The sequence below is a fragment of the Lissotriton helveticus genome, chromosome 7 (genome assembly GCF_964261635.1).
Source record: "Lissotriton helveticus chromosome 7, aLisHel1.1, whole genome shotgun sequence".
Classification (NCBI taxonomy): domain Eukaryota; kingdom Metazoa; phylum Chordata; class Amphibia; order Caudata; family Salamandridae; genus Lissotriton; species Lissotriton helveticus.
The window spans coordinates 143,413,413-143,431,327 of NC_136068.1; the positions used below are offsets into that span (position 1 = coordinate 143,413,413).

The window sequence follows — 17,915 nt, forward strand, 5'->3', positions numbered from 1 at the left end:
ACACTGTGCATAGATGGCCACCTAGTGTTGGGCCCGGATGTTTGCAGGTTGTTTTGTTGTAGAAAAGTCTTTGGAAGTCACGGGATAGGGGACTCCTCCTTTGGATGATACTGCGCATGGGCATCGGCTTCATCCCCAGATTGTTTTTTTCCGCCACCGGGCTCGGATGTGTTTCCAGGGCTCTGTGTTGGAACCGATTTCCTTCGGCGCGCAATCCTCACCAACTTACAGAAAATCAGTTTTGAACGCTTTCCCAGTCGACTTTTCTCTTCGACACCGAAGATTTTGATTCCGGTCATCGTCGACGGCCTTCGGGCCTAACTAGGCCTCGACTCCAGCTAATGGAAAGGACGCCATTTAAAAAGTGTCCTCAATGTGGGTCGAAGTTTCCCCACACCGACCTTCATGAAGTGTGTAACCTTTGCCTCTCCCCTGAGTGACTCTTTCCGCTCCAAAATGACTATCCGGGACCGAAGAGCTAGGAGAACAATGTCTCGATGTTCAGCTCCAATTCCGGACAACATCTTTGAAGAAGGCGTTGACGTCCCAGAACAACACGACGTCGACAGCAACTCCGAGGCAAAAGATTCAGAAGTCGAGGACGTCACTCCAGCACAGCGGGTCGTAAGTAAGACCGTCGACCCTGACCCTTCCTCGACACACCCAAAGAAGGCCCCAGTCACACCCTCACCCTAGGGCTCGGGTGCACACCGACACACTGCCATTACTGCTCCACCTTCGGGCCCGGCTAAGAAGCTAACTAAGCCTTCAGGCGACTCAGGCTCGAGTCGGCCTTCCCGCGGTGCCGGCACACACCTACCGGCACCGAAAAAGACAACTTCACCGGCCCCGCCGACATCCAAACCACCGGCCCGAAGCCTACCGCTACTCCCTCAGCACCGAAACCCAGGTCGGAACCAAGCAAACCCGCTTCGGATTCAAAAAGACCACCGGACCCGAAAAAACCATCGGATTTAAAAAATATACCAAAGCCGAAAAATCATCGGAGCCGAAAAAATCTTCAGAGCCGAAAAAGACTCCTGCTTCTCCGGTTAAGGACATTGCCAAAAGAACAAAAGAAACCGCTTCGGTGCCGAAACCTCCCTCTGCACCAAAAGACCAGCCTCCTGCAGAGGACTTATTTCATCCAGACCCTGCACAAAAGACTCTAGCTAGAGACCCAATCACTGGGCAGTTGACTTTAGCTTCAAAAAAGCGACCACTGGATACACCAGCACCAGATCCTCATTCAAAGAAAAAGGACATGGCTACCTCGCCTTTAAGACTTCCTTCCCCTTCTCCTCCACCTATACCATCACCACCTGCTCCCCTAACACAACACTCCCCTACATCCTCAATCATACCAGACGATGACAATAGGTATGATAGCTCTGATGATATAGGGGCTAACATAGATGATCCATCTGTTCCTCCACGCTCACCTGACCCGTGGGACGATTATAACACCCCACACGTCCCAAATGTCCCTCAAGATAACATATACCCCTCAAGGCCTTCCCCACCAGAAGACACTATGGGTTTTGATCAGTTGATACACAGAGCCGTGCAATATCATGGAGTAGATATGCATACAGACCCTGTAGATGAAGGCTTTCTAATGGATACCTTTGATAATGCACAAAGGTCCTCATCCATTTTACCAATGCTTAAAGGAGTGATTAAGCATGCTCCTGAAGTCTTCAAGGACCCAGTCAGAACTCGGGTCATTAATCCTCGAATAGAGAAAAAATATAAAGCTGCCCCTTCAGACCCAGCGTATATTAAAGTTCCAGTACCACTAGACTCACTTGTAGTGTCCAACGCGCGCAAGAGAGCAAACTCACAAACATCAGGTGAAGCTCCCCCACCAGATAAAGAGTCTTAGCTACTTGACGCATCAGGGAAAAGAACTGCATCTCAAGCAGCAAACATGTGGCGTATTGCCAATACACAAGCATTATTGGCCAGATATGACAGGGCACATTATGATGAATTAGAATCACTAATGCGGCACCTCCCTGATAAATACAAAGATAGAGCAAATCAGCTTATCCAAGAAGGGAAAAATATTACAAACACCTCTATTCGGTGTGCACTTGATGCAGCAGACACTGCCTCCAGGGCAGTTAACACCAGTGTTTTATTACGTAGACATGCCTGGCTACGCATATCAGGGTTCAAACCTGAAGTCCAAAGTGCTATACTTAATCAACCCTTCGATGAGCAACACTAATTCGGACCCAATGTAGATGTATCACTTGAAAAAATGAAAAAGGATACAGATACAGCCAAATCTATGGGAGCCCTGCAGTCGCAGGCTCCCAGACGTTCATTTCGCCGCTCATCTTATAGAGGCGCCACCAGGGGATACTCTTCAGACACACCTTCTACCTCATACAAAGCCCCTACACAATCCACCTATAGTAAGGGCTACCAAAGGGGAGGTTACAGGGTTAACAATAATAAAGGCAGAGGTAAAAACAACAACTCCCGCTCTGCATCTACCCCTGCCCAATGACTCCCCTTCCCTTCTCCCGTCCCATTCCACTCCTGTCGGGGGAAGACTACAACAATACCTACCAGCCTGGGAAAATATCACATCAGACAGGTGGGTGCTTCAAATAATTCAATCAGGTTACTGTGTAGAACTAACATCCACATCCCCAAACATACCACCCAAGCAGCGTCCAATGTCACAAGAACATTTAACACTGCTCAGACAGGAAGTAATATCCCTCCTGCAGAAGAATGCAATAGAAATAGTCCCAAAGCATCAGCAAAACAAAATAGTATACTCCCTATATTTTCTAATCCCAAAAAAGGACGGATCTCTAAGACCTATCCTAGACCTCAGACCTCTAAACATTTACATACAGTCTGATTATTTTCATATGGTCACACTCCAACAAATCCTTCCACTCCTGTTACAAAACGACTTCCTTGTCACTCTAGATCTCAAGGACGCCTACTTCAACATTCCCATCCACACAGCGCACAGAAAATATCTCAGATTTGTACTAGACGGGCAGCACTACCAGTTCAAAGTGCTTCCATTCGGAGTCACAACAGCGCCAAGGGTGTTTACCAAATGCCTAGCAGTAATAGCAGCACACTTAAGAAGAAAACATATTCACGTCTTCCCATACCTAGATGACTGGCTCATAAAAGCCAGCTCATACAGCCAGTGTGTACAGCACACTCACGCTACTATTCAACTGCTTCACGACTTGGGATTCACAGTAAATCACACCATGTCACATCTGCAACATTCACACATACAACAATATCAAGGTGCTACAATAAACACCCAACTAACACTAGCCTATCCCTCTCCAAACGGGATAACAGGTGTACAAACTCTCCTAGAAAATTCAAACTGCAACACTCACTTCCAGCTCGAGTGTTCATGCAGCTCATAGGAATGATGGCATCTTGCATATTTATAGTACCTCACGCAAGACTGCAAATGCGTCCACTTCAAGAGTGCCTAGCACGCCAATGGAACCAGGCTCGTGGTCAATAAACAGACCTAGTGTTGGTAGACAATCGGGTTCATCGCTCTCTGCAATGGTGGAGCACCAAAATCCTTTCAAAGGGCCGACCGTTCCTACAGCCAGTTCCTCAGATAATCCTGACAGCGGGCGCATCGCTCTCCGGCTGGGGAGCTCACCTACTGCATCACACCATGCAAGACGGACACCGCAACAAAAGTTACTCCACATCAACCACTTGGTGTTACTAGCTGTTTTTCATGCCCTAAAAGCATTCCAAAAACAAGTATCAGGCAGAGCTGTCTTAGTCCGCACAGACATATGACAGCCATGTACTACATAAACAAACAAGGGGGAACACACTCTCTGCAGCTCAGTTAGCACAGCAGATATGGAGATGGGCTATACCACTAACAATCTTCCTCTTAGCCCAACACGTTCCAGGAGTACAAAACACCATGGCAGATCTGCTAAGTCGACAGACACAGCAGATCCACGAGTGGGAACTTCATCCACAAGTTCTTCAACCGTTCTTTCAAATGTGGGGACAACCTCAGATAGACCTCTTCGCCACGCACGAAAACGCAAAATGCCCAAACTTCGCCGCCAGATATCCACACCCGCTGTCCAAAGGCAATGCAATATGGATGAACTGATCCGGAAAATTTGCGTACACTTTTCCTCCTCTCCCACTACTTCCGTTAGTGATACGCAAGCTACAGCAACATTCCCTAACACTCATTCATTCTAGTAGCTCCAACTTGGGCCAGACAACCGTGGTACACCACACTGCTACAACTATCTGTGGTACCACACCAAAAACTAAGCCTATCTCCATACCTCTTAACACAGAACCATGGAGAGATCAGGCACCCGGACCCAGCTCAGCTTAACCTAGCGATCTGGCTCCTGAAGTTATAGAGTTTGGTTACCTCAACCTTCCTCCAGAATGCATGAACATTATTAAAGAAGCCAGTCGTCCTTCTACTAGAGCATGTTATGCTGCTAAGTGGAAATGATTTGTAATATACTATCAAAACAAACACATAAATCCTTTTGATGTGTCTATTCAACACATCATAGGATTCCTATTACACCTTCAAAAGTGTAATTTAGCTTACACGTCTATCAGACTACACCTTGCTGCCATTGTAGCATATTTACAAAATAGACAACATCTATCTTTGTTTAGAGTACCTTCTATAAAAACTTTCATGGAAGGACTCAAAAGAATAATCCCTCCCAGAACGCCACCTTCACCAGTGTGGAACTTAAACATTATTCTTACACGGTTAATGGGACCTCCCTTTGAATTGCAATTCCTAACTTGGAAAGTAGCTTTCTTAGTAGCTATTACTTCTCTCAGAAGAGTCTGTGAACTACAAGCATTTACCATTCAAGAACCCTTTTTAGAAATGCATCATAGCAAAGTGGTTCTACGCACTAATCCTAAATTCCTTCCAAAAGTAATTTCACCATTTCATCTAAATCAATATGTTGAACTGCCCGTTTTTTTCACGCAGCCACAAACAGTCGCAGAATGAGCTCTACACACCTTAGACGTCAAAAGAGCATTACTGTACTACATCGGAAGGACACAAACTTTTCGTAAAACTAAACAACTTTTTGTGTCTTTTTCACCACCACATAAAGGCAACCCCATATCAAAATTGGGGATAGTTGGGTGGATTGTTAAATGCATACAAATATGTTACCAGAAAGCCAAAAGTACGCTTACAATTGCTCAAAAAGCCCATTCTACAAGGAAAATAGGGCTTCAATGGCATTCTTAGGGAACATTCCCCTAGACGATATATGCAAAGCAGCTACATGGTCTACACCGCACACATTCACAAAACATTATTGTGTAGATGTGCAAACTAAACAACAAGCCACTGTGGGCCATGCTGTACCAAAAACTGTGTTTCAAACTACTGCAACAGATACTGGTGGTCGCCGCTAGGTGTGGGTACTGCTATACAATCTATGCACAGTATGTAATCTGAAGCTCATATGCCTTGAACGGAAAATGCTACTTACCAGTATGCATCTGTTCTTGGCATGTAGAGCTGCAGAGTTACACACGCCCACCCGCCTCCCCGGCTACCTTTATCTGTTCCAGTATTATCTTAATTAGATACAAATCACATGGACATCACTACTTCTTGTACAGCTCCATCACTTCCCTAATGGCGAAAAACAATCTGGGGATGGAGCCGATGCCCATGCGCAGTATCGTCCAAAGGAGAAGTCACCTATCCTGTGACTTCCAAGACTTTTCTACAACAAAACAAACTGCAAACATCCGGGCCCAACACTAGGTGGCCATCTATGCACAGTGTGTAACTCTGCAGCTCTACATGCCAAGAACAGATGCATACTGGCAAGTAGCATTTTCCTTCCAACTCCAGTCAGTGTATCAGTAGGGAAGGTGTCCAACAACGTGCCCCCGAAAGCAAGTCACTGTAATAACCTGCGTGGTAAAGGAACATGTGGTAGCGTCACAGTCGACGTAGCGACTGAGGATTCAAGGCAGGTCGTGGTTCTGCCTGCAGGGCAAATAATGTTCCCCTTTAAAGAGGCTTAAGAGGCCGCTTCCTCCAACAGAAAATCCTGTTAAATAACAAGCAAAGTAAAACAACATCAAAGCCCCACCAATTCCTAGGGGTGTGGCAAGGAAGACTAGGACAAGGAAGAGTAGGATTCGGTGTAACAAAGATGAGTAGTGAATAATTTGAGCATTACCCGGCCGCCCTTTTTCAACGCCTTTTCCTAACTTACGAAGATATAAAAAAGCAACAAAAAGGGCATCAAGATAGACTTAAACATGATAAAAGTTTAAATACTGCGAATGGGAATACTTATACTCGAGGTATGTGTGATTGTAGATACACATGCCTTGCATACTTCTGACATCTAGTGTTGAGAGTCTGGATGTGTGCAAGTTGTTTTCCTTAGAAGAAGTCTTTCGAGTCACGAGGTAGAGTGACTCCTTCTTTTGGTGATAATGCGCATGGGCATTAACTCCATTGTTAGATTAGTTTCTTTCCTCTGTCAGGATCGGCCATGCGTGCCTGTGCTCTGGCTCGAGACCATTACAGTGCTCTGTTCAGTTCGTGCTCACCTTTACCGGTATTGTTTTCTATCGAGTATTCCATCTTGCGTTTCGAGTAATAGAAAACGTTATCACTCTTTGAATCCTTGTTCTTCAGCCCTGGTTCGAACAGCCTAAACCGAAGAAAAGGCTCTCAGATCACCACTGCCTCCGGGCCATGGTCAGCACCGAATGACTGATTTGGTCACCCCACCCTCAGGCCTAGCACCGAAACACCATCCGAAGCCATCGACATCATCTACCTCGTGCCGAGTCGACACTCATTACTGAGCCGAAAAGCCCGATCTTAGGCTCAAACTGGACCATCAGTGCTGAAACAGAAACACTCCTGGGCTTCAAAACCTTCTAATGCAGCTCTGAAATCTGATTCTGGCAAGCCTGTAGAACCTATTCTCCACAAGTTACAACAGAACCTGGATGCTTGTCAAAAGCAAATACACATCCATCCAGCCCCACACAGAGCGTTTTCTTGCCAAACTTTCAGTTCCGGCTCCACCACCATCAAAGAGACAAGTCTCTTTAGAAGAAGCTATTGATATAGTGGTCCCTGCCAAACAGAAGAAGGCTGTGGACAAGGCCACCAGTCCTTTGCCATTTCCACCACCATCTTTACCTCCACCTCTCCACCACATCGACATCGTCTACCTCGTGCCGGGTCGGCACTCATTACTGAGCCGAAAATCCCGATCTTAGGCTCAGACTGGACCATCAGTGCTGAAACAGAAACACTCCTGGGCTTCAAAACCTCCTAATGCAGCTCTGAAATCTGATTCTGGCAAGCCTGTAGAACCTATTCTCCACAAGTTACAACAGAACCTGGATGCTTGTCAAAAGCAAATACACATCCATCCAGCCCCACACAGAGCGTTTTCTTGCCAAACTTTCAGTTCCGGCTCCACCACCATCAAAGAGACAAGTCTCTTTCGAAGAAGCTATTGATATAGTGGTCCCTGCCAAACAGAAGAAGGCGGTGGACAAGGCCACCAGTCCTTTGCCATTTCCACCACCATCTTTACCTCCACCTCTCCACCACATTCACTGTCTCCAACACACTCTGCTGGAGATCCCTTGGCTGTAAAACCTTAGACAGGTGGACATTGGGCATGGGATGATACTTTTGATACACCACAACCTCCAACTGACCCCTGAACAGCATATGATATAGACCCTCCAGGGAACACAGACCCAGATCTATACCTCGGTTGTCCATCTTTTCCTGATGACTTCACATTGTACCAGGAGCTTATTGATAGAGCCACTACATTTCATGAAGTTGTGCTGCACAAGGAAACTCTGGAAGAGGACTTCCTTCTTGAAACACTCTCTTCTACACATAATGTCACTTAATACCTCCCTATGCTTAAGGGTATGTTGCATTATGCAAATAAGATCTTTAAAGACCTTGCTAGATCCAGAATCATCACGCCCAGGGTGGATAAAAAATATAGATCTATTCAATCCAATGCCATTTACATTAGGGGTCAGAGTCCTCCTGACTCGCTTGTTACTAACGCTCGCAAGCAAGATAATTCCCAAGCTGCCAGTGATGCACCATCTCCTGACAGGGAAGGTAAACTCATTGACGCATCTGGTAAAAGGGTCACAGCTCCATTCACCAACCATTGGCGTATTGCCAATTCAGTGGGTTTGCTTGCAAGGTATGACCGTGCCCACTGGTATGAAATGGAGGAAGTCCTCCAATATTTCCCAGAGGAGCACAAGATAAGAGGCAAGGAGCTTGTATCTGAAGGAAAGCTCAGCTCCAGCACATCTCTCTGCTGTGCCTTAGATTTAGCAGAAACAGCTGTTAGGGGGATCAATACCAGTATCTTGCCTTGCCATGTCTGGCTCTGCATATCTGACTTTAAGCCAGAAGTCCAGTAAAGTCTATTAAATGTCCCCTTTGACAAAAAACATCTTTTCGGCCCCAGGTTAACCTGCCCTAGAAAAAATGAAAAAGGATACAGATACTGCCAAATCTATGGGTGCACTTCAAACACCTAGTCCTCGTGCCTCCTTTTGCCGCTCTACCTATCAAGCGGGTTCCACCTCTTCAGATGCTCAGGAAACATCAAGCAGAAACTACCTCTTTAACACTACACATGCTACATTCCTCAATGGAGGCACTCGTAATTTAATCCGATAAATTAAATATTCAGATTGGCCTAATGAACATCATAGTCACCTACATCGCAGGAATCTACACCAAGCTAGAAAAAATAACAGACCTAATAATAAGAGTTCAATCCATTTACTCGCCACCACAAGAAACTTGCCCATGTGGTTCTATAATTGATAAACTATGCTTCCTCCCAGCGTTTCTACAGCAGATAATACTCTTCAAAAAAGAAAATCATGCAAATAGCTTGTCCACTACTATCAAGCCAGATGATCAATCAAGCACCAACACAAAACAACAAGGAACTCTTACTAATCCTATCCAATCTATGGAAGATAACAGAACTCCATAAAAAGCAAGACCAAGGAGCTGTTACAGTGGATCGAATCCAGCAGCTTCTAAAAGAAAACCCCACTGCAGAACAGCCTTAAGTACTCTTGCATTCAAGGAGACAAACAAAACGTGAAACAAAAGCAAGAAACAAAATGTCACAACAAGTAAAACAACAAACACCAAAAGTATATCGTATATTTGGATCGACACTGGCGGTAAAGGAAAGCTTGGTTCGGCCAACACTCCCCAATGCACCGACAATGAGATAAATACACTGGAAGAATCCTGCCAATCTCAAGTATCAAGAAGAGGTCCCTCACCTTCAGAAGACTTGATCAATCAAACAAAAGATAACACACTAGCAAGCATCTCCTATGCAGTAAGAAAGGAAACTAATGAAAAAGCCCTTGACAAAGAAAATTCCACAGGAAACACAAAAACATTCTCTACTCAAAACAAGATGTGTAAAAGGAAAAAAGGATCAACTGACCAAAACCATCAAACTAGAGAATATTCAACAATCAATCGATAAGAAAGTACCTCTATTATCACTCAAGACACTCAGACCGCAGGACTTATCCATCGGGATTACCTTCTAAAAAGCCCCAAGACTAGCGCCCAGAAGCCCGAACCCCCAAACCAGGCAAGTTGAGAAGCCCGAAGATCCTAGGACCCTGGCCAATGAGGTAAAGGACTGCATAAAGCCAGAAAAGTGCCTTTGGTTCACTATTTAAAAACACAAAAAAGACGACTTATACAAGAGACACTTTGCAATCACTCAATAGGCAATATCAATCTACATCACAACAAATAATTCTATTACCAGAATACGAATCGCAGGGTCGGTGCGACACACTAAACAGTGGGAATATTCTAAAATAAACAGCCTCAATTCCAGTGTTAAAAAACATACAATCCTCAAATCTTTTATCAGTAGAATTCCTTCCAATGGAAGATCAAAAATACAAGGAATACACCCGCACAACCTGGAAAACAGAAGAAATAGCGCTACGCATCTTGGAATGCGTGAAACAATTAGAAACATGGGGCATACAATTAATTAAACCAACAGAACTACGCTACCCCAGACCCTTTACCACGAAACAGTCTTACAAACCAAAACCATCTCCTGAGACAAGCTTGGCATACTCAATGCTGCAGAACACCCAAGGAGACAACCTGCAAACAGTGACAAGGAGCAACGACCATAATGGCCAGCACACCACTCCTGACACATGTAAAAAGCAGTGGGCCTGGTTGCCAGCAACCCTTAATGATAATAGAGGAGACTGGCTAAGGGGGAACTCACCAAACAATGTGTGAGCGGGTTAAAGGAGTGAGGTCCACAACAATAGGCGTTTGAGAGGTTTTTATTCTATAAACACATCGGGTCGGTGTTGCCAGGGTTTACTTAGGGATAATACTTCTTATCCCAGTATTCACTTCTTCGTGATTTCTGCTTGTTCTGGCACTCCATGGAGGATCCTTGGGACTCAGGCCTCCCTCGAGAGAAAGAAAAACAAACAAAGCATTGGCAAAAGGTTCTGCTCCTTACCTTCACCATAGGAAAAAAGCAGTCAGGAGACACCCGGTGGTCACAAAAGAAAGGGGGTTTGTCATGGGCATGTACGTGAGAGAGGAGGGTGGTCGGAACGCTCAGGGACGTGGAGAATTCTTGGCTCGGTATCACCGACCTTCTCCCACCTCCTGGCCCACCACGCAAACTGTGCACGCACCTGTGAGAGCCACGCTCCTCCTGGAGCGTGGCTGGGCGAAGCTTGGGGCATTCTGACACTTCTGGATACTCGTCCTTGGCTGCCAGCACCAGTAACGGAGCGTCTTCTCTCGGCTTTCGGCGTCTGCTCTCTCGCGGCGTCTTCCAGAGCTCGCCTTTTCTTCCTCTCGTCCTCCCTCTTCATTTGGATCCGGCAGATGGCGCATTACCTGGGGGCGGGTCTTTCTGAGAGTAGTTCCCAATTAAAGGGACCTTGCGTGGATGTGGGCGGGTATGTTTCCCGACGGGGATTAAGTGAAACAAACCAGTCCGGGGATTCCTCTGGCTGTGGAGAGAGGAGAGGATCCCCACTATCAGGAATATGCCACCATTAGTCGGCCCTCATAGTATTGGTACAAGGTAGGGGGGGGGCCTCGTGACACAATGCCAAGAATGTTCATGTCCATCTGCTATCGTGGAACATTGCAGGAACAAAAAAATGGCTTGAAGAAGGCACCCTACCTCAGGACTGGAAAAGCTATGATATAATAACCTTCCATGAAAACTGAGCTCAGGAAAACCTACCCATAAAGGCTTTTACTCATTTCAGCGTGTCTGCCGATAAAAAATTGTAATATGGGCGTCCAAAAGGAAGGTTGGCAGTTTATGTGTCCACAGCGTTACACATTAAATCTGAACAGCTAGCATCCCCAGACCCACAAATACAACTAGTTGTACTTACCCTTTGGAGTACTAACAAATCAAACCCTGTGCTCTTAATTAACATGTATGCCCATCCCAACGGAAGGAAAAAAAACATTAATTGCAATACTCATCACAACGATTTCAGACATAAGACTTTTCCTACCTGGGACATAGTCCTGACAGGAGAATTCAACTCCAACCTAATCCACACTCCAGTTGAGGATGAAAAATTATCAGAAGATAATATCCACTTGAACATTCATCCCCAGCATCAATCAACAACTGCTCAACCACACTGCACAGGCCATTCCTTATTTACAGCCTTAGAATACTTTTAAAAAATATATATTTTAAAAGACCTTTATTGTACAATTCTGCAAAAACACAGCATCAAGCCTACAACCCCAAGGGCCAGCAGCGTTGTTCACATTTTCCTCTCATCACCTTCGGATTAACACAGCCCTTCAGCCGACAACCCTGGGGCCCGGCAGCGGGGCAAATGGAGGTGTACACAGATCAATCAGTTCTCGTAACGGATAATCTGTTGGCCTGTGATTTTAAATAAGTTGTGAATCTACATACAGTCCCCCCTACCCCTCCTTCCGACCCCAGGCCAACGCCGTCAGGGCAGGTCAATAAACTTCAGGACACCTGAATCCAACCAAATATACAAACAACCCCCTCCCCCTCCCCAGTGCACACACGTATGTCAGAAGTTTGTCCACACAATACCTGAGACTCATTTAGAATTCTGCACTCATACAAATATTCGTGTCCACCCATCTAATAAATTTGAGGTCATCACAGTGCGTTCAATACTTGTTTGCTGGCCGTACCTCCAGAGTCCCCATGGACTCATGAGGTGCAATATGATCCAGCGCATCTGCCACAACTCCCTTCCCCTCTCAATGCACTCCCACTCCCCTTAGTAGTGTATGGGGGTGCCTTGTTCTAGTGCTTATTACTCCTGTCCCTCTGCAAGGAGCCCCGGCTCATCCGCAGTGTCGGCGTGCTGCCCAGCAGTCCCGTCCTCCGAGTCCGAGGCCCCCTCCCGCGCCACGCCACTCAGATATGATTGGTATAGAGCCCAGAAATTTTTGGGGCGACTTTTGGGGGCCAGCAGTTCGCTATAGTGCTCAGTTTGAGTACTGCAGTACAACATGTCACGTGTCCAACGGGCTATGGTGGGAAGGGGCCCCCTCTTCCAGCAGTGCGCCACTACCCTTCTTGCAATTAGCATGCCCATGTCTGCAAGCCTTCGGATCGCAACTCGTAGTGTTCTAGAGTGGCCTATAAGTGCGAGGCCAGAATCAGGAGCTAGCACCACCTCCAAAATCTTGCTCATTTCAGAAAAAAATGTATTTCAATAAGTATGTATCCCCGGGCAGTTCCAAGCCAGATGTAGAAAGTCAGCGTTAGGTGCTCGACATCTCCCACATTCCGCTGTCTGGCGGAGGCCATATCTGTGTAGCCTCTCTGGGGTGTAATATACCCTTTGTAGAAATTTATAATGTATCAATCTATGTCGTCCATTAAGGGAAATCCGCTTCGTGTTGGTGCAGCAGTAGCGCCACATGTCATCATCTATAGTGGTTTGTAAGTCCCTTTGCCACGCCACTCTGGCCTTCATAAGCTGGTGCTTTCCTTGGGACCTTGCTAGTCTATATAAATTGGTCAGTAGTTTGCGGGGTGATTTAGTTTTTATTACGTAAGTAAGTTCCGGTACTTCGGGTGGTTCCGCCAAGTCCGGTCCCAGTAGCTCCAAGAAGGCGCTGCAAACTCTGTGAAACTGGAAGCGGAGCAGCATTGAGACACCGCCTCTATCGCCTACCACCTGTTCCCAGGTTTTCACTACTCCTTCCTTGAAGAGATCTCCTGCCTGTAGTATGCCGAGTTGTAATAGTGCTCGAGATACTCCCTTCTCCCCAATGGGGGGGAGCCATAGCAGCCACTCTATCGGCATGGCCGGCGAATAGAGCAACGCTCCACCTTGCCTCTGTAGTAGCGAGTGCCATGCATGGTTGGTGGCCGAGATTGAGTCCAGGATCCCCGTTCTACGATCTACCGGCAGGCACACCGTGGCTGGGAGCAAGAGCGGGGGTACAAACAGTTGTTCCATTCGTACGTGCGGTATCAGCTTATGTACCCAAGTGTGCAAATGGGATGCCTGTGCAATCCTATAATAAAGTTCTAGATCCGGCGCTCCCAGTCCGCCCTGGTTGTATGGCAGAGTGAGTGAGTAGCGTCCACCTAACTCTGGGCTGCTTACAGCCTTAGAATACTTGGGGGTGAGAATAATAAATGGTAGAACAACCGATGACACTCCTCCAAAATACACATATCATGGAGCTCAGGCACGATCAATTTTGGACTTTAAAGTAGTCACATTAACATTAATGCCATTATTATCACAGTACTCAATTAAATGCACTACCAAGAGGGATCTTTCCTATTGACACATCCAGTTTAACCTAAGTCTTAAAAAACACAAAAAAATAACTGTATTGGCTGGCAGTACAAACACTGTCAACCTAAAGCGACTTAAATGGATAAGCGACTCCATACAGGATCTGCAAAATACAGTCAAACAACTGATACCGGCCAGTTGCTCTGAGCAACTGAATATAACAAGCGCCTGGACGGAATGCACCTCAAAATTAACATCACTGATGCCGACGGTTCAAAGCCAAAGCATAAAAAAGGCACACCATACAATCTCATACACATTTTACTCCTTGAAACAAGAGTTAAGGAAAGCGGTCAGGCGGTTAAAATTAACAACTACTGACGAAACAGCTTGGGAAAAAGTATGGTTACTGTGGAAAGAATACAAAAAAAATTATGGGACAACAACAAAAACAAAAAATTAATATTTTAGGCCAAATTATTGTTTAGTGCAAGGCAAACCAACTCAAGCACTTTTTGGGGCACAATAAATAATCTAAATAGGCCAAAAAACATGTTGACCTCTAATGTTCAGGAATAAGACTGGGACGACTTTCTGACCAGCAGGTTCATGGGGGAATCATCATCTACTCTGCAACGTGATAGCATGGAGCACCAAGGAAGGCGCACCGGGACTTAACATTATCCCTGTGTCATCTTCACATACAACTTAGCTTTCTGGAGTAACCAACTATCCACTTTATTTCAAGAAATAGAGCTATTAAATCAAATTCCACAAAGCTGGCAAAGTGGAATCATCAGTCCAATTTACAAGGATGGTGACAGACCGAGCACAGCCAAGTATTATGCCTCTCTGATCGTAGAAGATTTGTCGACTGGTCGAAACTAACAGCATGATTCCAGCCAACCAAACTGGTTTCAGAAAAGGGATTGGAAATATGGCAAACATACTAGCGCTATCCCTTGTAGCAAAAAAGAGCAAACGTTACAAGCAAAAACTATACCCTTCTTTATTGCTCTGAAAGCGGCCTTTGATAGCATGATTCGAAATAGTCTGGAGAAAACTAAGAGTATGGAATATCCCATACAGAATTCTGAAAGGAAAAATGCTATTTTATTCAAACACCTGGATAAGAGTCAAGCTGGGGGATGGGTCCAGAATCTCAAGAAAAGTGTTCACTAACAAGGGTCTTAAGCAGGGGTGTGTGCTGGTGCCACACGTCTTTAACTTGTTTATGTCCAACCTAACACCTCTGCTTAACCAATCAGCTCCCATCCGTCGCATCTGGGAAATCTAACTCTTTCGCATCTGTCCTATGCAGACGATGTAGTACTAATGAGCCAAACAAAAGTTGGACTCCGGAGGTCCCTAAATGAAACTACGAATATGTCACAGCCAATAATCTTGAAATCAATACATCAGAAACCAAGACTTTGCAGATCAGCAATCGATCAAGCCCACCATTGACTATCTGGCTAAATGGTAAATTTCTTGAAGAAGGCCAAGCTTCCTTGAGAAATCTGTTCAAAAACTAAAAATATGGTTGTCTGTTGGGTCATTCCGTCTCATTTGCCCGCAGGTGAAAGATGAGCTCACTATTCTATTCAGTGCTTATGACTATTGATGAGGATCCCCTTGAAGAGAAGGATAAGTTACTTACCTGTAATCCTAGTTCTCTTCCAGGGGTTTCCTCATCAAAGTGATAAGCAACCCACCCGCCTCCCCAGGCAAATAAGACTGGTTTCCCTCGCTTGGTTAAGCTTTATCTTTGTGTCATAATCTTTGGGCTCCGCAAAGAACAACTGACCTAACTGTCACCCCTGAGGCATGATGAGAAGCTAGGGGTCATGGCTGCCTTAAAGGCACGGTGCCAGTTTTTGTACAATTGCTTTCATTTTCTATGCTATTGGCTTACAATGCAGCCTGTAGGCTAATAATGCCTACTCTTTGCAGTTTCATTGAGTTGTACTCATTAAAATGAGTTCAAGTAATACTTGCCCTACTGTGGTTCATATATTCATTATGTGTTTGCCCAATTATTTATTATATTATTGCATTGTTTAGCCTCCTGTATGTGGGCTGCATTGGTATGAGAAAAAATGATATATGTATATGTATGTATGCATGGGTGGGAATATTCAGTGCTTATGACTTTGATGAGGATACCCCTGGAAGAGAACTAGGATTACAGGTGGTATGAGGATATAATAAGACAACTGGTAGAATGCCTCAGGATAAAAATCAAACGGGGAAAGCATAGTTCAGTAAGTAAAGCAACACTACATTTAAGTAACAAACCATGGTTTGACAAATACTGCCGAAAAGCAAAGGCCGCCATTAGGCAATATGAAAGAAGCCTTAGGCGTAGCTACAATGAAGCAGCAGTATTAGCACTTAAGAAACTAAGGATAAACTATAAGGCAACTATTAGAGAGAAAAAAAGAACCTTTAAAGAAAAATGCTGGATGAACTTACTAGAGGCAATTGAAGAAAAAAATGTCAAAGGCTTCTGGAAAATGATACAGGAATGTACGGGGAAAGTAGCAGGAACCATGCAATGTTCTAACCCAGAGGATAAGTGGGTAAGCTATTTAGAGGAAATTTACGGCAAATGGCCAAGGGGGGGGAAATATTACCATCTAGCTGGCCAGGAGTTAGGGAAGAAGTAATGGGGCAGTTCTCCCAAGGCCATATTAAAACCATAATAGCTAACCTAAATCTGACGCGTGCTGCTGGCCCAGACAATCTACCCGCCATCATAATAAAAACTAATATAGATTGGTGGGCGGACTTGTTCTCAAAGATGTTTTCGAGAATACTAAACAATGGAATCTTACCAGACAGCCGGAAAGGGGCTATTATTAGACCGATACATAAAAAAGGCGATGTAAAGTCCCCTAAAAATGATCGCCTAATAAACCTCTTGGATATTGGGGAAAAAGTGTTCTCTAAAGTAATCCTAGGTCTGCTAAAAGACTGGGCTGAAGATAACTGTAGAGTACCCCCAGAACAGGGGGGATTTAAAGAAGGGCATTCAACGGTTGACCATTGTTTTGCCCTCTGGGCGGTAGCGCGGAAGTCGATAGAGCAGAGGGGTAACTTGTTCTGCTGCTTTGTAGACTTCCGCGCGGCATTTGACCTTGTAGGCAGGGAGCAGCTATGGTCAACCTTGATAGGCTATAAAATACACGATGACCTGTTAGCCCTTATTCAGGCCTTACATACAAATAACTGGGCCCAGGTAATCCTGGGCGAGGAGGGTGGGTTGTCTGGGAGGATCCAGATTGGAAATGGCCTGAGGCAGGGGTGCGTACTAGCCCCATTGCTTTTTTCCGTGTTCATAGCGGACCTATCCCGGAATTTAAGAGAGGTCCGAGGGGCTAGCCCAAAGCTAGGAGGTAATCACATATCTTGTCTGCTATATGCAGATGATTTGGTGATTATGGACCAGACAGAGATAGGTCTGCAGGGGAAATTAAACATGTTCCATAAATACTGCTTAAATAAAAAATTAGTAGTGAACATGGAGAAGACCAAAATATTATGCTTCGGTAGAAGTAAGACCCGGTTTCCTTGGTGTCTTGGTACGGAATTACTCGAGAAGGTAACAGATTATAGATACGTGGGAATATGGTTAACGAGTAATCTGAATTGGACCACCCATCTGGAAGCATTACAAATGAGGGCAACAGCTTCTATGAAGGGTTTAAAAAGATTTAATAGCTTCTATGGAGAAATGTCAGACGGGCCGGTTATAAAGGCCTACCTAGCTATGGTCCCGCGCAATTTCTATACAGGGCAGAGGTTCTCTTTTTAAGCGGGAAAAAATGTTGGGATAAAGAGGAGGGTATGATCCTGAAAAGCTTGTTCTCGCTGCCAAAATCATCAATGGTACAAGCAGCAAGATTAGAGTTGGGATTTACCTCTTGGGCAATAACCACAAGTATGGCCCTAATACGTTTTTGGCAGCGCCTAGGAACTGGGGAGCACCCCAAAAAAATCTCACAGTGGTGTAGAGAAGAAATTGCCTC

General features: G+C 45.2%; 1 protein-coding gene and 1 pseudogene across 12 annotated transcripts in view; both read left to right on the plus strand.

Annotated features, from left to right (window-relative positions):
* The window catches only part of DNMT3B (DNA methyltransferase 3 beta), a 791,643-nt gene that overhangs the window by 617,065 nt on the left and 156,663 nt on the right, over positions 1-17,915 (plus strand). The gene's annotated exons all lie outside the window — the stretch shown is intronic.
* On the plus strand, positions 457-14,772 carry LOC144766965 (uncharacterized; annotated as a pseudogene).